The sequence below is a fragment of the Hibiscus syriacus genome, unplaced genomic scaffold (assembly GCF_006381635.1).
Source record: "Hibiscus syriacus cultivar Baekdansim isolate YM2019G1 unplaced genomic scaffold, ASM638163v2 tig00110387_pilon, whole genome shotgun sequence".
NCBI classification, from domain to species: domain Eukaryota; kingdom Viridiplantae; phylum Streptophyta; class Magnoliopsida; order Malvales; family Malvaceae; genus Hibiscus; species Hibiscus syriacus.
The window spans coordinates 1,602,086-1,623,674 of record NW_024062717.1 but is presented as its reverse complement, the minus strand read 5'-3'; the positions used below and the strand labels follow the sequence as shown (position 1 = coordinate 1,623,674).

At 35.3% G+C, this 21,589-nt stretch overlaps 2 pseudogenes; both read right to left on the bottom strand.

The window, feature by feature from the left end:
* Positions 1-1,666: 1,666 nt before the first annotated feature.
* Positions 1,667-20,052, bottom strand: LOC120122618 (annotated as a pseudogene).
* LOC120122826 lies at positions 8,831-8,940 on the bottom strand (annotated as a pseudogene).
* Positions 20,053-21,589: the final 1,537 nt, after the last annotated feature.

Below are 21,589 nucleotides of genomic sequence, written 5' to 3'. Positions count from 1 at the left end.
CCTTGAACCGCCCTTTCGGTACCAATTAATTTTCCGGTTGTCTTAAATTAAGAAAATTGTAATTTAAAATTAAAAGGTAAAAATACGATCACAATTACTTACCTTATATAGTTTTAAAAGTGTTGCCTTAAGAAGGTCAAAAAACTATGTTAGATAAAAAGGTAAGAAATAAAATTAATTAATTAAATTAAAATGAAGAAAAAATTAAATAAAAGTTAAGATAAAGAAAGCAAAGATAAAATAGTAAGTAAAATAAATATAAAAAATAAAGAAAAAGAAGAAAAAAATAAATAAATAAAACAAATAATTAAAATAATAATAAAAAAGTAAAAATAATATATATATATATATATAATAAAAAAATAAAAAAAATAGTAAATATATATATAGATAAATTAATAAAATTGATAATAAAATAATATATATATATATATATATATATATAATCAAAAAAATAAAATATATACTAAAGTAAAAAAGAAAATGCATAAAATGTAAAACAATATTACATGAAAAAAAAGAAAAGAAAAATAACAAAACAATTAAATAAAATGAGTAACAAGGGAAATGTGCGTATAAATAAAGTTAAATAAATAAAATAATAATAATTAAAACGTAAATGTAAGAGACCGAATCAAAAGTAAAAAAAGATGTTACCTTTTATTTCATTTTCGAATCGTTTACAATAGCTTTGCCTTTATATTTTTCGTGCTTTCCTCTGTATTTTGAATGTAAATCGTGTCTTACAAATGGGGATGATTACATGTATTCAAAGTGAAAAAAAACTAACTATTTTTAGAATCCTATTAACAATAGAATCCTAATGCAAGTAGACTCCTTGCTCGGTTGTTGCACGTTTGTTGGTGTGGTTGTTGCTTTAAAAGATATGGTGGTGGAAGAGTCCTCCTAGGAGAGAAACTCTTGCTAGTTCTATCTTTTAAGAAAATGGGTGTCTACAGCTGCCCCTCTTTGTCCTTTTTCGTGGAACAAAAAATAGGACACGAAAAAGGACAAAGATAAAAAGACACAAATTTTCGTTTAATGGAGTTGAAGAATAACTCCTTATCTAATTGAATTGCGGATGGCTCCTCCGTCGCGAAGTCGAGTCCATCTTGAAATGATTTGAATCAAAATGTGGCTTCTTGTTGTAGTCCACTTTGGTCTTCTTCTCGGTTTAAAGACCTTGGCTAAAAATTCGACTGGAAAGTAATCTCTTGACTCCACAATGTGGTTGATATGCCCTCGAGCTGAATGAAACCGAACTCGGAAAGTCTTTGCTGACAGATAGCTTTTCTCGACTTAAGCTATGCTGACGGAAAAAAAGCTTCTTGCTACTAAGGCACGGCTAACCTAGACATTCTTCTCGGCTTGAAAAACCTCGATTGCAGTTGGACAATAGTGTGATTGAGGTGTCATCGAGCTGAATGGAATCGAACTCGACAATTTTATTGACAGATAGCCCTTCTTGCCATGAGCTATACTGTAAATGATGTGCCTTAGAGCTGAGCATAGTCGAACTCGAAGGTCTTTTGGTGACAGATAACCCTTATAGCCTTGAGTTATGTTGTAAATGATGTTCCCTCGAAGCTGAGTGTAATTGAACTCGAGGGTTTGGTGTTTCAAGAGAAACATTTTCAAAGGTTTTTTTGTGTTTCAAGAGAAACAATTTCAAAGGTTTTTTGTGTTTCAAGAGAAACTGTATTCAAAGATTGAAGTTTCAAGGGAAACTGTCTCAAGAGAGACAAAATTTGTTTCAAGAGAAACTGTCTCAAAAGAGACAAAAACTTCCAAAAGACACTGTCTCGAGGGAGACGAGATTTGTTTAACGTAAAACATATTCAAAGATTTTGTTTCAAAGGAAATTGTTTTCAAAGTTTATTCTTCAAGAGAAACTGTCTTAAGGGAGACAAAATTTGTTTCAAGGGAAACAATCTCATGAGTGACAAAATTCATTTCAAGGGAAATGTTTTCAATGTTTATGTTTCAAGATAAACTGTCTCAAGGGAGACAAAATTTTGTTTCAAGGGAACCTATCTCAAGAGAGAAAAAAATCATCTCAATGGAAATGTTTTCAATGTTTATGTTTCAAGAGAAACTATCTCAAGGGAGACAAAACTTAGTTCCAAAAGAAAATGTCTCAAGGGAGATGAAATTTGTTTCAAGGGAAACAGATTCAAAGATTTTGTTTCAAGAGAAACTATCTCAAGAGAGACAAAATTCATTTCAAGGGAAATGCTTTCACTGTTTATGTTTCAAGAGAAACTATCTCAAGAGAGACAAAACTTAGTTCCAAAAGAAAATGTCTCAAAGGGAGACGAAATTTGTTTCAAGGGAAACAGATTTAAAGATTTTGTTTCAAGAAAAACTATCTCAAGAGAGACAAAATTAATTTCAAGGGAAATGTTTTCAATGTTTATGTTTCAAGAGAAACTGTCTCAAGGGAGAAAAAATTTAGTTCCAAAAGAAAATGTCTCAAGGGAGACGAAATTAGTTTCAATGAAAACATATTTAAATATTTTGTTTCAAGGAAAACTTGGACACTGACTCAAGAGAGACAATGGTGAGCATGATTCCCTTCGTCGTGAAGTTGAAACCGTGAATGATTGTGAAGTTGAGCCTTGGAATTAGATATCCATCATCGTGAAGTTGAAATCCAAGTAAGTTGTATTGTTTCGAGTCCAATATCCTCCGCCGTTAAGTTAAAATTGGCTCTGGAACTAAGAAATTGTTTGTTGACAGTCAACCACCCCTTTGCTGTGAAGTTGAGCTTGTGCTATCTCTAGTCCAATATCATTCACTGTGAAGTTGAAATTGGCTCCGAAATTGGGAAATTGTTTGTTGACAACCAGCCGTCCCTTCGTTGTGAAGTTGAACTTTTGTTGTCTCGAGTCCAATATCCTTCGCTGTGAAGTTGAAATTGGCTCTGAAATTGGGAAATTATTTGTTGACAAACAGCCGTCCCTTCGTTGTGGAGTTGAACTTGTGTTGTCTCGAGTGGCACGATATCCTCCATCGTGGAGTTGAAATCGTAGGTGGCCCTTACGTCGTTAAGTTGAGCCTTGACTTGGATATCCTTCGTTGTGAAGTTGAAATCCATGTATTGTATGTTGCGGGTAGACACGATTCCCTTCGCCATGAAGTCAAAACCGTGGATGACCCATTTATTGTGAAGTTTGACTTTGAGCTAGATATCTTTCGTCATGAAGTTAAAATCTACTCTCGAGCGAATTGTGTCACTTTGAGTTCAATATCCTTCGCCGTGAAGTTGAAATTGACTCTGACTGAAACTGCAAAGTTGTTTTGTTATCAGACAGTCGTCCCTTCGCTGTGAGGTAGAGCAACCACCATGTGCTTTTGAATCGAGCATCCTTCATCTTGAAGTTGAAACTTGACTCTAAAAGCTGCAAAAACTTATGTATACAAAAAATGATAAATGCGATGCTCTTAAGTATGTCTAAGATGCATGGAACATGAATTAGTTCTGTTTTATCCCCTGGATGGAGTCTTCTGCTTTGTGTGCTTGTTCCTGTATATGGAGGAAATGCCTTCAAAAGGTCTGATAATTTGCATCAGGATGTTGAATTCCCAAAGATGCCCCAATATTCGATGTTGAATCTCAAAAAATATCCCAACATTTGATGTTAAATCTAAAAAAATGGCCCAATATTTGATGTCGAATCTTCAAAGATGCCCTCATTGTTCCTGATTTCTTGCTTCAGTATTGATTCTAAGCATGAGTTTTGTGTTTGAGAGCCACATGTCATTTACTAAGATCCACTCTAGAGAGATTGTCTTGTTTTGAAAAAAATGTTTTTCTTTCTTTTTTATTTTCAAAGTTCTGAAAATATCAAAAAAGAGTTTCGAAAAATGTTTAACCAAAAGTTTTGAAAATATTTCCCCTTTCACGGTTTTATAATTGAGACAAATTATAAAATTAGAGTTCATTAGATATCAAAGAATTAATTACATTGTTAATCCTTTAATAAATTATAGTCGTTTGACACGTGCCAAGATCAAATCTATTTTTGGGAAATGGTTAAGTAAGGAAAGGATAAAAATGTCTCAGGTTATTGTGTTTGGTCAAAGGTTTGGCATTTTTGTTTATTTGATGCTCAAAGGTTTGATGGGATATCTTGCATGCTCCTCTATTGGAAGTGTTCTCCGACTCCCAGCTTTCATGGTCACGCTTGGATTGTGCGATGCCTTATCAAGGAATTTGTGTGATCGCCTCAGCTGCCCAAATTTTATATTCGAGCCGCCTTTTCAGGTTTTCAACTCGAATCCTCCTTTGGTTTCAAGATGTCATTCGTAATTTACGTCTTGAACCCCCTTTGTTATTTTTCTCTATCATGCATTAATTACATTGTTTTTTGCAAATAAATATTAATCCTGATGGGCAGGATGAAATCTGAAGATAGTCTCGTCTGTTCAGAAATCCATGTATGATTAGAAGGGACTTTTAAGGCACGTAACGTAGGTCATGGTTCATGTTTATAAAAGAAATGGATAAAAGGCCCAAACAAGTGTTTAAGGGTGATTGAACCAAGGATCAATTCATTCTGATGTCTTTGATCATATCTTGCTCAATTTGAATATGCTCGTATGTGTCTCTCTCTTGATGCTCCATGATCTTCGAGTAGAGTGATTCAGTGATTCAAAAATGATTGTGCTTGATCAATCTCATTTGATGCTCTATGATCTTCGAGTGAAGTGATTAAGTGATTCAGAAATGATTGTGCTTGATCAATCTAATAGTTTGAATCGAGAGAATCTTTGCATATGCATCTTGTCTTCTTTTTTCTTCAATTTTCTTTTTTCTTTTTTTATTTTCTCTTTGCTTTTTTCTATTTTTTTCTTTTTGTTCTGATGGAATCTTTGTACTTGGCATTTGGTTCACCTTTCGGTACCTCATCTGAATCAATGTCTTCACTCATGCAAGCAGATTTTCTCCACCTTGCCCCCCAGTGTGAAGGGTGATCCTTGGTTAGGGTTGAATCAGAAGAAAAATACTATAGGCTCAAAAGGGGACACAAGGGATATATATTTTCTCTCGTTGTGAAGGGGTAAAGAAAGAAAGTCGTTCATCATTTCATACATGAAAGTCTTCACAGAAGAGGTATCCTCAGGGGGATAGATTTTCAGGATTATTTTATTCACATGAAAACAGTGCAATTAATGCATGGTAGAATTATTCCGAGTGAATTCTTCTTTCTGCTTCTTTCCCCAACATGTCTCAATGTTCATGCTCCCTGCGAGATGCCCCAAGTTGTGTCTTAGAAGAAGGCTCATGAAAAAACTCAATGCCTTGGGTTTTAATGGCATAAAAATGTCAATTTTGAGTCTAAAAAGACAATGGTGTGACTTTATTTGACTCAAAGAAAGGTATGGGTGTATCAAAAGATAAAGGCAATGTTCAAAAGTTTCAAAGGGAGGTAATGTCAAAATTTGGTCTTTTTGGTAATGACCATGAGTTTTTTTGGGTAAAGAATCAAGGTATTTTATTTTGGGGTTTGAGACAGGATAAGAAAGGTCTAATATTGCCATATGTCAAAAATCTATAATTCTTGAAGAATTAAAAGAATCCTTAATTCATTTAATATTTGAAGAACTAAAGATTAAAATTTGTTCAATTGCTTCACCTTAGAAAGTGAATAAATTCAATCTTTTAAAAGATTAAACAAACATGAAAGATCAAAGATGTGTTCAAACAAAACAATCCTCTAAGTGCAAATGATATATGCAATGCCCCCTTCTTCGGCTGTTCATGCCCCTGAATCCATCAGGTTTTGGATCTCGCGCTTCAGCGCCTTATAGTTCTCAGAGGAATGTTTGGAGCATCCTATGTGGCAACTGCAAACAGCTTCAACATCGTAGCCCTTAGGATATGTGGACTCTCTTCTCATATCATCCTGGCAGGCTTAGTCGTACAACCAGCTGATCGGGCTCATTCGTTGTGATTTCAGTTTTTTTCTTTTTATGTTACAATCTTGCTTCCATGTGGTTAAAACCATTCCATCGAATCCTCCAATAAGAAATTTCATGTTTATGAAAATGCTTAAAAATGAAATGTAGATGCAAGATGCAAAATGCATGAAATATTCGAGGCATTGATCCAAAAACATGTATGTTATTATAAATAATCTTTATTGGGACAAAAGTATTTTATCTTTTAAGAGACAATAAACATATTTCAAGGGACATCCGGACTAAATCCTCTAGACTCGGAACTGGTTGACTAGTCATTTGCCTTTTTCTTTCACTGGTTGAATAACCTGTCGAACCGCTCCGGCCTCTCTGGATGAACCGTGAAAATATTGAGTTGTTTTTTTTGTATTGGTTCTCAAAAGTATCGAATGACTGCATCTCTAGCTTTCATCCTTTGCTGAATCGGAAACTCTATTGAAATCCTCCATCAAAGGGATTATCCGAAGTTCATTTACTTGTTTCTTGAATTTGTCGACAGTGACTTGCCATCTTGTTCTTGTGGTCTTTGAATGGACTCTCGAGGTTAGTAACATTTTTCTCGTCTTTCCCCTGCCACCTTTGTCAACCCATTGAAAATTTAACTTTTGATTTACTTGATTGTGGGCATCACGTCTTCTTGATCGAATGTGACACATAGTTGCCTTACAGATTGTCCTCCTTTTCATTCTGAGTTTTTTCTGACCATAGTCGGACCCCTGCGTTCTTTATCTCTTGTATTACAACCCTTTGTCCATTAATACAAATTATTCATGTTTAACAAACACTTTTTTAGTGGATCAACACCTCTGTTAAATGATGTGAATGATGAGAACAAAAAAAACAGAACAAAAAATTAAAAGAGTTAGTGAGGTAAATCAAAACAATAATAAAAATGAAAAATCTTACCCCACATGCTTTAATTCCTACCCGGACATGATCTCTTTCCCGCATGCTAATTTCAAACAAATTCTAACCGCATATTTGTCTAGTTCGTATGCTTTGAACAGAAAATAAAGCATGAAATAAAGCAGCCTAGGGTTTGCAATGAGGTTTTGGGGTGGACTCTAATTCTCCATGGTCTCCTGGTTTTGGTTCTATAGAAAGGTACCCGAGTTCTCCTTACTGGAGCCCCCTTGCGCTTGCCAGACCCTTAGTCCTAAACCCATTACAGGCTTGTGTGGACTATGTTAAACTCGAGAGGATACATTCTCTTATGTCCATACGGAGAATAAATTCACACGAACACATAAGGTATATGAATCCTGAAGGTTACTTGCTAGGCCCATACGGAGAATAAATTCCCACGAAGGCATCACTTTCACCCCCACTTAAAAGGGTTCGGAGCTCGGGTATAGAGCCTGAGATGAACACTTTTGAAAAAACTGAAATCATTAAAAAAACGTCAGTACAACTATTTATTTGAAAAATGTAATCAAAAGTAAGTAATAAAGATCAAAAAGTTACCTTAAAATTCAAACTTACCCTTTTAGTTAAAAAGACAACTGAAAATTACCTTAGCCTGACTCGCTTACTTGTCCCCAGTGGAGTCGCCAAGCTGTCGTAACCGTCTTTTGGTTGGGCCCTGAATTGGGCTTCGACTTGAAATAATTGGGTTGGGAGTCGCCACCGACCACTTTAAAATGAATTTAGGTAGGTCAGACACCATCTTGCCTGATCTGCGTTTTTACCATAAATGTGTCAGGTTCGGGAGTCGGTTACGGTCAAGGAAGGATTAGCACCCTTGAACCACCCTTTTGGTACCAATTAATTTGCCTGTTGTCTTAAATTAAGAAAATTGTAATTTAAAATTAAAAGGTAAAAATACTATCGCAATTACTTACCTTAGATAGTTTTAAAGGTGTGGCATTAAGAAGGTCAAAAAATCATGTTAGATAAAAAGGTAAGAAATAAATTAATTAATTAAATTAAAATAAAGAAAAAATAAATTAAATAAAAGATAAGATAAAGAAAGCAAATATAAAATAGTAAGTAAAATAAATATAAAAAAAATAAATAAATAAATAAATAAATAAATAAAATAATAATAAAAAAGTAAAAATAATATATATATATAATAAAAAAATTAAAAAAAATAGTAAATATATATATATAGATAAATTAATAAAATTGATAATAAAATATATATATATATATATATATATATATATATATATATATATATATATATATATATATATAATCTAAAAAATAAAATATATACTAAAGTAAAAAAAAAAAATGCATAAAATGTAAAAAAATATTACATGAAAAAAAGAAAAATAAATAACAAAACAATTAAATAAAATGAGTAACAAGGGAAATGTGCGTATAAATAAAGTTAAAAAAATAAAATAATAATAATTAAAACGTAAATGTAAGAGACCGAATCAAAAGTAAAAAAAGATGCTACCTTTTATTTCCTTTTCGAATCGTTTACAATAGCTTTGCCTTTGTATTTTCCGTGATTTTCTATGTATTTTGTATGTAAATTTTGTCTTACAAATGGGGAAGATTACATTTATTTATAGTGAAAAAAGCTAACTATTTTTAGAATCCTATTAATAGTAGAATCCTAATGCAACTAGACTCTTTGCTCGGTTGTTGCACGTTTGTTGGTGTGGTTGTTGCTTTAAAAGATATGGTGGTGGAAGAGTCCTCCTGGGAGAGAAACTCTTGCTAGTTCTATCTTTTAAGAAAATGGGTGTCTACAAATAACAAGTATCGTGGTTATAAAATAGCAGTATTGGACAGCACTGATACCATTATATCACAAGTGTTATTGTAGTCACAGAGCGTTATTTAAATCTCTGATCATGAGGAAAAAAAGCTACTGGAAAACATTGAAACTTGGATTGGTATTGGGTGTATTCAACAAGGAATTCCAAATATTGGCGTATGCCGCTTAACATGGAGAGCACACGGTATTCTTTAGTAAAATACGAAAGAATAATTCGTTCCTGTGCTCACCACACGACTCAGTGAGTTGGAAGTATGCAAAAAGTTGCTTTATAAACAGGAGGAAAAGTTGTTATCTTGCTTTCCCAGTGCAATGTGGGATGGTGGGACTTGGCTTTATGGTAATTTGATTTGAATCCTTCCCTCCTTTTAATTTTGATTTTATATATATAATAGGATCCTGTTATACAATGTAAAACTCTTTTAGTTTTACACAGATTTAGGAACGTTGGATGAGTGAAAATAGATGGTTGAGACTAAACAGTAGGAAATTAGAAGATATTCACTAGAAAAAAACAATAAGTCAATTTCAACCATCTATTTTGAACGATTCTAAATCTGTGTAAGTGGATCCTCTCTCTCTCTATATATATATATAATTGATTTTTTATAGAAAGTTGAAAGTATAGAGATTAAGAGAGGTATGAACCAGCAACAAAAATTATAAATAAAATTCTCAGTAAGACATAATGAATGTAATGATGTCGAGATATAGTTCAAATAAGAATTTGAAAAATAATATTTTAATTTAGGGTAAACTACACTTATCACTAAAATTTGGATAATTTTTTTATCATTAAAGTTTGAAAATTTATAAAATAATCATTAATGTTATCATTTTGTAACAAACAATCATTCAATACTTAACCTTTGTTACTCCAATCACAGGAAGTTGGTTTGGACTACTAAGATATCAATGTTTGGCCATATCAAACCATAATCGACTGATCATTTACTTTAAAAACATAAAATTAGATATTTAAAAAGAAACTCTGAACCCTAATCCTAATTTAAAATAAGAAAATTATGGTTAAAAATTGGAAGAATTTTTTTCTTCTAATTTTGCATCTATTTATTTATATGTAGGCACTTATTCATTCATCCTAGGCAAATGCATCGTGCCTTACCCTGATGTTATACACCCTTCCATCTTTATTTCCCGATCTAACACCCTTTGCAGAAAGGCGCAGCACATGCATCGTGCCTTACCCTGATGTGGCACCACGTGGGGTAAGGCGCTACCCATGCACTACGCCTTATGCTGACATGGCACCACGTTGGGTAAGGCGCGGCTCATGGGCCGCACCTTATGCCACGTAGGGTATGACGCGGTGCATGGGTCGTACCTTCTTGACAGTCTGACAAGCGTCAGAATGGCGCGGTGCATGGGTCGCGCCTTGTATAATTGTGTATGCACTTCTCGGCTTTAAAGCGTTTCCCTTTTCTATAAATAACCCTCTCCCCCATAAACTTTCACACAACAACCTCTCAACCGAAAACATCAAACAATAATCCTCTCAACCTGTAAATATCACCCGACAATCCTCTTATCTTTGATTTAGAAGTTCGTTCGATCTTTCGTTGTAAGGTAATTTTTTTATAATATTTTTTATAATTATTTATGATTATTTGAAAAAAAATATTGTACTAATTGTTTTCATTTAATTTTTGTGGTTGTAAAATTGGAAAGCGGGAGCATACGTCGAAATATTTTTGCCTATACGGTAATTATATACAATTATATTATTTAAATTATTTACGTTTATGTGTAAAAATTTTATTGCGTTATATTTTAATTCATATATTATTTATTTTATTAGGCTTGTTTCAGGTGTTTTTTTTTGCAGTTATAAGATTGTCTCACTTTCAAACTCTAAGAATAACGCGAATTTCAGCTATTGTTTATTATGATGGAGAAATTCGGGAAGATGAAACCGTCGTTGTTTTTGTAATAAATCATTATGTTAAAATATCCTTCAAGAGAAACATAACTCTTGAAAAGCTGATAACGAAGATTTAAAGGAAAGTTCATGTTGGAAGTACTAGAAGAATGTCGTCGCTTCAGTACAGATTTCCAACATCATTGTTTCCGTTAACTTATACAACGTTCGAACTATCAAAAAATGATGATGTTGAAATGATGGTTGATTCTCAAAATCATTATTCAGACGCCGATACGGAGATGTATGCAAAGTTTGTTGAAGTGCGTGTTATTCGGGGTCTGTCATTAAGTTCCCACTATAGGCTGGCTGAACAAGCTGATTAAGTTGACAGCCCGACTACAGTAATGTGTAATGATTTTAATGCCATAATGGGAAATCCGCATCATGGTACCATCCCATTAACTTCAATAGGGAGGCATTCATCAATAACTCCTTATGATCTGTATTGAGGTGGGTCCACGAACTATCTGGATGGCAACATCGCGTCCAGTTCAAGAGGAAGGCATTCATCTGGAATTTTCTTTGACCTTAATATGGAGATGCCCTCGACGCAACAATCTGTACAGTTTCCATTTGACACGATGGCTTCAAGCTCCAGGGGGAGGCATTCTACTGCGAGCTTTTTCGATCTCAATGTCGATATGCCTTCTAGTTCAAGGGGAAGGCATGCAAGTAGTAGGTTCTTCGACCTAAATGTGGAGAGCATGGAGGAACCATCATTTCCATCAGAAGAACCGCTTCGTGAGCCAGGTGCGGATGGTGCTGAGACTGGACTATTCATTCACCCAGAATCACCGCAATTCAACTCTGATGATGATGATGATGTAGATGAGGTTTCCATAAATGTGGCACAAACTAAACCTCCAGAACACATGTATGAAGCTGAATATGGTGGAATGTATGGCACAAAATTTGCGGATATGCCTAATCTCAATGACTATAGATTTTACTTATCAATAAATAATGGTGAGTTATCTTTAGGCATGGATTTTTCAAGAAAAGAAGAAGCGATGATGGCTATAAAAAATTACAATATCCGTAATTCTGTTCAATCCAGAGTCGACCGCTCTACGACAGAAAAGTATGTATATCACAATGTCCGACGTGAAAAAAGATACAATTGGATGGTTTGCGTATCGAAGAGGAAGAGAAAAAACAATAGATGAGAACTAATGGTATACAACGATCCTCACACATGTTGTACTGGAGGGATCAACCAAGATCATCCCAACTTGGACTCTGAAGTGATCTGCCAAGCCATCATGCCCATGGTAAAAGAAAGCTCACATATAGCTATTGGTGTGTTGATTTCATCTATATAATCGTAGTATGGGTATTCCGTCTCATACAAAAAAGCATGGAAGGCAAAGCAGAATACCATTAAAAAACTTCACGACGAATGGGATGCATCTTACAATGAACTTTCAAGTTGGTTTAGGGTGGTGCGGAGGTTGAATCCTGGGACAATTGTGGAGTTCGAAACCTGCCATGCATACCATAATGATCGAGTTCTTCGCGATCGATTCCAATTCTACAGGGTTTTTTGGACTTACCCACAGTGCATTAATGTTGTCAAATACTGCAAGCCTGTGGTCCAGATCGACGGGACTTTCTTGTATGGAAAATACAAGTAGGTTTTACTATTGGCAGTTATCCAAGATGGCAATCGTAACATTATTTTAGTTTATTTTTCCCTTGTTGAAGGAGAAGATACATATTCTTGGGCTTTTTTGTTTCGAAACTTACGTTCATATGTTATCACGAGGAAACAAATCTGTGTCATTTCAGATCGTAGAGCTGGGATCAAAGCAGCAATGGAGTCTTTGTGTCCAATGTGGCAACCACCCTTTATCCAAAATAGGTATTGTATATGACACATTGCTGTGAACTACCATGGAAGGTTCAAGAAGAATGATGAGCGCCAATTACTTGTGTGCATGGGTAAGTTGTTGTAGTTTTTTTTCTTTTGATCATTTTCATTTTTTAAAGAAACAAAGTAGTAAGTTCTAAATTTTATGCTCATGTTATGAACTATTACCTCAAACATTTGAATCCGTGCTTCAAGATTTGCGGGCGAAAAATAAGGAAGGATACGATTACATCAGCGTCATCAATAAAAAAATGTGGAAAAATGTATATAATGGTTGATATCGATATAGACACATGACAACCAACTTGGGTGAGGCAATCAATTCAACTTTAAAGGGTGCACGTCACTTACCTGTATCAGCTTTGGTAAAAACTACATATTTTCATTTGGGGGCGCTTTTTGCGAAGCTCGGGGGACAAGCTCAAACATGGATGCAAGACGGTCATGTCTATCACCCTAGATTGGTTACAAATCTACAAAAAAAAAGCTGTTGCATCAAATGGAATGTCTATAACAAGCTTCTCTAGAACGCATGAATTGTTTCGTGTCACAGAGTTGTCGCGACCTCTTCAAGGGATTGAAGCTAATTCGTTAAGAGTAAATCTACGAGACAGATGGTGCGACTGCGAGTTTTTTCAAGCTCTGAAGTATACATGCTCTCATATGATAGCAGCTTGCTCGCATACCCGTCAAGACTATAACCATTTTGTGGATCCCGTATACCTACTATCAGAAGTGTTTAAGGTATACGAATTTGAGTTCCCCCATAAGTAATGATAAAGACCCTAATAAGGTTCAAAATTGGGTTCTGATTGTACTAGATCTGACTTTATTAAGGGACCGTGGTTGGCCAAAATCCACTCGAATTCATTGTGATATGGATATTCGAGAAAGTTCTAGACACGACAAAAATGTGAGCATTATAGAAACACAGGACACACTAGAAGAACATGTCCACTTCTTTTGTCATCAAGTAACCATTGATGAGAAACTGATGTAGTTGTTTATCAAATAATAGTTTAGACGGGTTTAATTCACATTTACTTAAAGTTAATGTCATTTGATAACCACTGATTAATTAAAAAAACAATACAAGAAAACGGGATTCGACGTTGGCGTTATATGTGATTATAATGAAAGAGATAATAAGTGACAAACTTAAGAAAGTTATTGAACAAAATTATTAAATTTTATCAAAATAATAACAATTTGGTATTTGAATATAATTTTAAATACAACAAACGTTTAAAAGAAAAATGTTTTTTATACATAAATTTACTATTATTATTATAAAAACAATTAAAAAGCACTAAATGATCATCAATGTTCGCTTGAATTAAGTAATAAACAAAATTAACAAAATAAATTAAGTGTTAAATGGTAAATAAAAAAATTACAATAAAGAAAGTCCAATAAACAAGTAAATACAAATATAATAAAATATAAAAAACTATCGATGTCTACGGTGCGAATGTGTTCCGCAGTCCGGTGGATGTCTGTCTCGAGGAGGATTTCTTCATATAACTGGTTCTGACTCCTCATTGTCATCATCATCACCGTCATCATCATCATCATCGTTGTCGTCGTCCTCCTCCTCCTCCTCGTCAGGAGTAGATATATTTTGTTGATGAGGAACTGATGATGATGTAGCACTTCCGTAGAATAAGGACCCTGGAAGTATATGACTGACTATCCCCACTCATAGAAAACTGGAAAACTCAGAAAACACAGAAATCGATGAGTGAGAAAACTGTACAGGAGGTGTCTGTGCGGCAATCATCGGTGATGAGGCTGCACTCGCCAAATAACCAGCATATGAACCCCAAGTCAGATATGAAACATAGAACCATAATATCCTCCAGGAGGGGTCATATAACTCTTTGACGGTGGTGACATCTGGTAAGGGAATGGCAATGGCGTCATCAAGTATGGTTGTGGGGTGTATGTCGTTGTAGATGGTGGTTACTGTGAAGGTTCCGTTGGTGCAGCTGATGACGAACCAGAAGCACCTGCTCTCCGTCCACAAGTCTGGGGACGATGGGGTTATGACGGTGCACGTCTCTATCGACGTTGATGAATGCTCTATCCTCGTGCATCCTCGAAAAACAGAAATGGTTTCCCATTACTGTTGAACCACTTATAATACCCATATACAATCGTCAAATCGTCAACATAAATGGGTTTTCTATGGGGATTGCGCTGATGTCGATCCTCCCATATCATGACCCACTCATAATGCTTCACCAGCCAATCTATATATGTCTTGTCGCGTCGATCTTTGTTATACAACTGGTCAATATTTCTAGCTGCTTCCAGAATTGGTTGTACAAAACTAAATTGCCGGAGCACGCGATCAGTGGGGTGCCACTCAATAATAGCATAACAGATCAGAGGGATCACCGCCATCTAAACATCAAACGGGCCCCTTAACTCAGGTGGGATGTACATCCTCATATCATCATTACAATAAGGAACCCATTCAAACTAAAACAAATATATATAATTCTTATCAAAATAATATTCTAATTATATAAGTATAATACAAAATAGATTTTCAAACATTAAAATACATACATCTATGCCAACCTTCTGATCGATTAGTAGCCTGATTATTTCTAATTCATCAGGTAGATCTTGATGACATTTCCTGTCAATAGACCACCTATCCAAGGAAATAAATTTTATTATACACTGGATAAAATGATTAATATACGAAATCAGTTTTGTAATTACCTCAATAGTAGCGGGAATACGAACATGTTCTTCACAACAGGACATAAAAAGGGCAAGCAATATCATGCCCAAGACTGCAGCAGAAAGAGACATCCGCCGATACACATCTCCCTATACAGGAATGCCAAAACTACCAAGCCCCAACTCAGTGATCCAGCCAGATGAAAATCGCTAAGATGTCGCAATCACATACAATGAACTTGGTTGCGCGATTTGTCCAGCATCATCAACCCTCTTATCAGATGCAGTATGCATGACCGTGCATACTTTTTAACTTGATCATCTGAGGCGTCCTCACTCAGATTCTGAAAATTTGCATCTAACCAATTTAACGGTATCCGACCACCGTTAAAATTTCGAGGGACACCTCCTAGATAATCCTCGTACAAAGTATTCCAGTTACCATGCGCCATCCCTGAAATCATATCTCCATCCACTGGAAGCCCCAAGTGCATAGAAACATCCTCAAGCATAATTGTGCACTCTCCGCACGGAAGATGGAATGTGTGAGTCTCCGGCCTCCACCGCTCCACTAATGCAGAAATCAGGTTTGGTTCTATCCTACAATGGCCTTTTATATCTAGCTATGTGACCGAATCCAACCTCGACTAAATACGGCCAGACACGGATCGATATTGCTAACTTTAGGTTCCGGATAAAATGATCTAATATACTATCGTTCTCCTAAAAATATTAATAATTATAAAAATTAATTTATAAATTAATAATCAAAAAATAAATAAATAAATTATTACTAAAAATTTAAATTAAATTAAAATGTAAAAATATTATCGTATCAGCATAATGTCTAGATATATGATTTTCATCCAAACGAAGCAGACCGTCTTCCATTTTATAACTGCAAAAAAAATTAATTAAATAAAATATTAAAAATTTTAAATAATTAAATAAATACTAACAAAATATTAAATATAATAAAATATACCTTAAAGAGCTATGAGAGAATTTAAGAGTACTTGAGAGAAGTTGAGAGGATTTGGTGTGATGAAAATGATTGAGAATGGAGGTATTTATAGGGGGATGGGGTATGAACGGCCGGGTGGGGGCCAGATTTAAGGCTAAGGCGCGGCCCATGCACCGCGACATTCTGACGCGTGTCAGATTGTCAGGAAGGCACAGCCCATGCACCGCGCCATACCCTACGTGGCAGAAGGCGCGACCCATGCACCGTGCCTTACCGAGCGTGGCGCCATGTCAGCATAAGGCGCGGTGCATGGGCCGCGCCTTACCCCACGTGGCGCCACATCAAGGTAAGGCGCGATGCATGGGCCGCGCCTTTTTGCAAAGGGTGTTAGATCGAGAAATAAAGATGGAAGGGTGTCCGACAGGGAAATAAAGATGGATAGGATGATTTATTGGGAAATTCTCCTTCATCCTACATGTCAAATCTTACTTATAATATCGAAGGTCTATTAAACAAAAAAAAGGTAAACTATGTCAAAGATTATAGCAAGTTCATTTCTTCCTCTGAAGTTTATGTAAACACTCTTCAATGTAAAAGACAAGAATATCATAATTGTCACTGGTTTAACTACACCTCAAGCAGTTCACTTTAGTATGAATTGACGTATAAAGGAGCTAAGGGTAAGATTGGAAAAGGAGATGAAACATGGAGAATAACATTGGATTTCGAATTCAAATGTAACAGTGCTGTTTGGAGAGTTTTGAGGATTGTAAATCCAACAAAGGAGAAAAACCCATGAATGAATAAGATCTATAATTTCTCGATTGATGTTTCAAGGATCTTTACCATATAATTTCCAGATTATTTTGATGTTGTGAGATTATTCATGCTGTAACTAAATTGGGAGATGCATTGATTCAAGTTATCGGAACAGTAGAGCATTTTTCTTCTAACAGAGATCACTGAATATGTGAGGATTAGGATACGTTTCAAGAATTCATCCTTGATCCAGAGATTGAATTGAAATTGGAATGAGAAATAAATCAAATTTATTTGAATTTTAATGGCTTAGTGATTGTTTTGTAACTTTTTAAACTTCAGGTGAAAAATGATTTTTACCCTTTAATGACCCATAGTATAATTTACTCTTTAAACCTTTGGCTGCTATCGGTTTTGTAAACCATGTAGAAATCTTATACGACGACGATCCTCGCAATCCAGTCTATTTTATCCGCAAATGTTAAATTTTGAACCTCTTGCCTTGCTTAAAGAATATAATGTCTTATCTTATTATGAAAACCCTAAACTGCTTTTAACACCAAATATTTAACCCCTGCCATGATACAATATATTTTTGTAATCAAGTTCAGAATTTCCTTCCTCCAACAAAGATAAAAGTAGATAACAGGAATAAATTCCAAGTTGCAATGACGAGAAGAAAAACTATAATAAGTCATGCTACTCTCCGGATTCTGTTTCATTCAATTTTTTTAATGATGTATGAATATTAGAGAATGGCCGAATGAAGCAGATCTATCCATTACACTGTTACATCATATCTTCCAAGACGTTTCCTATATCAATTTGAAATTTAGTCCTCCACTCTGAGCAAATCAATCAAAGAACCCAATGCAGGAATTCATATCCTAAAGCTAGTTACTGAGATCTGCAATGCCAAAAGTTACAAAAGTATATTTAGCATCAATGTCTTAGACATATATTCATACTACGTGTATCATTTTCATCGGCATAGATCTTTGTGCTCAAATCAGTATGGTATCAACTTAACAGTATGGTATCAATTTCCAGTATGATATCAAATGTCAGGAGTAAAAACAAACGCCACCATAAACTTAAGTGACACCAATTTTAAACAAGTGAAAGCATGAAAGGTATCCACAAAGTCTAGGAATTTAAACAAGCTAGAATACCTAAATAACCATCATATAGACATATAATACTACCCTAAAACATCAAGCACATTCAAAAGTTACATATAATTTCACTTGAAAATAACTCCAAATATGGAGTTGAAGCAATATTAAACATATGGGATGGCCAGTTATGGTTAAATGGTACAAAATTGTCTTAATATTTCATCAGAGCGCATAAACGTCCTCAATAAGAAAACTTTAAATTGTTAGATTATAAATACTACTCTCTTGAACTGGGAACACATGTTAAAGTGCCAACAAAGTGATGCAAAAGACTCACAAGCTATGGGCAATATTTGTCATCCGGTGTTGTGTAGCACTTTTCAGAGTTAACAATTCCGGTCTTATTTCCAAAACTATATCCGTGGTGAATCGTTACTGCTCATAGTATCAAGGAGAAATCGACATTTTACTTATAATCTCAAAGAACATCAACCAAGCTAGGTACAAAAGCATCAGCAATAACGACAAATGAAGGCTATCAGTAGCATAGTATAAAATAGCGGTTGCGGCATCTGTAGCGGTTGCAGATGCTACGGACGTTATGTAACGTGTTGCGGCTGTGGCGGGCGTGATTTCTTCCTAAAACATCACAATACTTCTAAAATATTTTATCGCGTTAATATTACGTCGCGGTGACCTTCAAAACCGTTACGATGCGGCCGTTACACTATATTGCGGCCGTTACACTATATTGCGGCCGCAATTTAATACCATGATCAGTAGATTAACGATGAAATCTATGTAACCAAATCAAGATATAACATCAAGAGTATAATAGGAGTAAACAACATCAGAATTTGCAAATATAAGGAATTTTCTAACTCTTCCACATGAAAACCAAGTTGCATATGGGAAAGTAATTCTCGGAACTCAAAATGCAAATGAAATCTAAAAGCAATTTAAACAAGACAGGAAGGTTATATAATTGGATATCATCAAAGTTGTGGATTAAAAGATACAAGATTACCAGCATCTACTCTACCGATGAATATTAAGCAAGTCCTTGGCTTCACTCTGCTCCTCCATCAACCCTTCACTCGCATACTTACTTAAAAGCTCCATCTTCTTCATTTCAACAACCATCCTCTCAATCTCCTTCTCATCAGGCAACGGCACGTGCACAATGAATTCTCTTTCTTTATCTTTCCTCTCTTTCTCCTCCCTTTCTTTCCTCTCCTCTTCCACCACATCCTCCGCTTCCTCAAATAACACCTCCGCAGCAGCTCCCACGCTAACCACCTCCTTTGCTCCTCTCCTTGCCTCTCCTTTAATCTCTTCCACTCCCCGCCATTCCTCTTCCGCTTCAGCCCTCATCTTTGCCTACGCTGGCCCCTCCACCCTAGCCAATACCCCATCTTCTTCATCTCTATACCCATAATAACTCGCATCAATCCTCTTATAAATATCATATCTAGTTCTCCTCTTTCGCAACTCTGGAGGCTTCTCAAACAGCTCCCTGACTCACGGCAACTTTTTCGCTGCTCCGAAATACCGATACCCAGGGCCACGTCCGCTGGGGTTCGGAACATCCACTATGTTCCCCTCTAAATCCGTCATTTAAGGAGCATGTTTGGCGTAATTCGAGCTGCCGAGTTCTACTATACGGCGTTGCCAATGAGACTTCTCTCGGATAAGCTTGTTTGGAGTCGATGTTTTCCGAGGCCTTCATTCTGAATCTCAGCAACCTTGCGGCCGATCTCTCGCATGATTTGTTGACGCCATTGGTCGGCTTCGGAGAGGTCGCGGCACTCGGAGGCGAGGAAAGGGCGGCGTTCTTTAGGTTTCTTTTTTTCCTCAGCTTTTAGGGCTATGAATCGATTGAGCATCGACTGCGCTTTCTCTTCGTTTCGAGCCATATCTCGATTGAGGGTGTCGGAAACAAGAGGTAGGCTTTCGAGAAAATTTAGCGACTGAGAGTGAGATTAAAACCCTAGGAAGAGTGAAATTGAGTCTTGAAAAGAATCACCCAAAAGAAGAAGGATTACAATTAAGCCTCTAAATGAACTAATCGTTCAGCGAATCGTTCATGAACCATACGGCGGGAAGTTCGTTTATGTGCGTTTATTTATTAAATGAATGAACATGAACAAGATTTTGTGTTCATTTAATTAAATGAACAAACATGAACATAAATCTCGTTCGTTCATTTACGTTCGTGAACGTTCGGTTATGTTATGTTCGTTTATGTTCGTTCGGTTATGTTCGTTTATGTTCATTCATTTATATTTAACCCAGTCTTCTTAAATCAATTTTGGTGACCAACTTGTAAGTATCTTAAAAATATTAATTAATCTGATATTTTGATGACCAACTTCATATCTAACCCAATTTTATTTGGAGATTAAATCCAATATGTTAACCCGTGAGGCACCTCGTACCTATATTCATTTTCCTCTTTTTTCCCCAAACCTTAATGTTCACTGGAGAGTGGAGACGATCGGTGAATGCTTCAAAACAAGTTATATTATAGTGCAATCTGAAGTTTTACAGGTCTATTTTCATCCATTTCTCTGTTTTATTTGGCTTAATAGTTGATATGTAAAGTTATTGCATCTATCTTCACATCTAAAATTCAAGAAAATATCATACTTCTTTCTAGAAATAGATGAGAAGATAAAGGTAACAATTGGAAGTATATGACCATCAGTAAAGAGAAAAATATATAGAATCTACCAGAAAACAAAACAAATGTTTCTATGCAATTTCTGAAAAAGAGTATAATAGCGGAAGTAATGTGTTTTCCAGGAAAAACCAATTAATAAGTAGAAAATACATTTTGACAATGAACTTTTGTTTTCATAGTTTTTGTGTGACCTTTAGTTGTGGAGTAGACTTTAGGTACGTTAAAATTTTGAATGGTAGTTTAGCAATAATATCAGTTACGATATGTAGCATCGAAGGGATTTCAGATCTATGTTATTGCCTTGTAGTCCAATTTGTACCGTTCGAAATCTTCATGCAGTTAAATTTTCTACTCTGTCAACGGAAAAAACCATTATTAACAAACCTCACTAAAGTTTGAAATTGATGTCACAAAACTTTTAACCGGCGAATTTATTAGAATAACGTAGTGGAAAATGATTGTTCATATGTAATCATGGACCACTAAGATAAATGTTATAGCGTTAAATTAAAGTCGTGTGAATCATTTAATATCTTTAAAAGATCGATCGAAATATTTGATATCTTCAAATATTTCATCACTGCTAATCAGCTCTTACGCTATTTATCACTATCGATTTGGTTGATTTGCATTGTCGACTATTTTTCATGAAAGAACAATAGAAGGTAGGGTCTCCAACGTTTATGTTCGTGTTCGTTTATGTTCGTGTTCGTTTATGTTCGTTTATTTATTAAATGAACAAACATGAACAAGTTATATTCATTAATAAACGAACATGAACAAAAAAATTGTTCGTTTATGTTCGTGTTCGTTTATGTTCGTTTATTTCTTAAATGAAAGAACATGAACATACCTCCG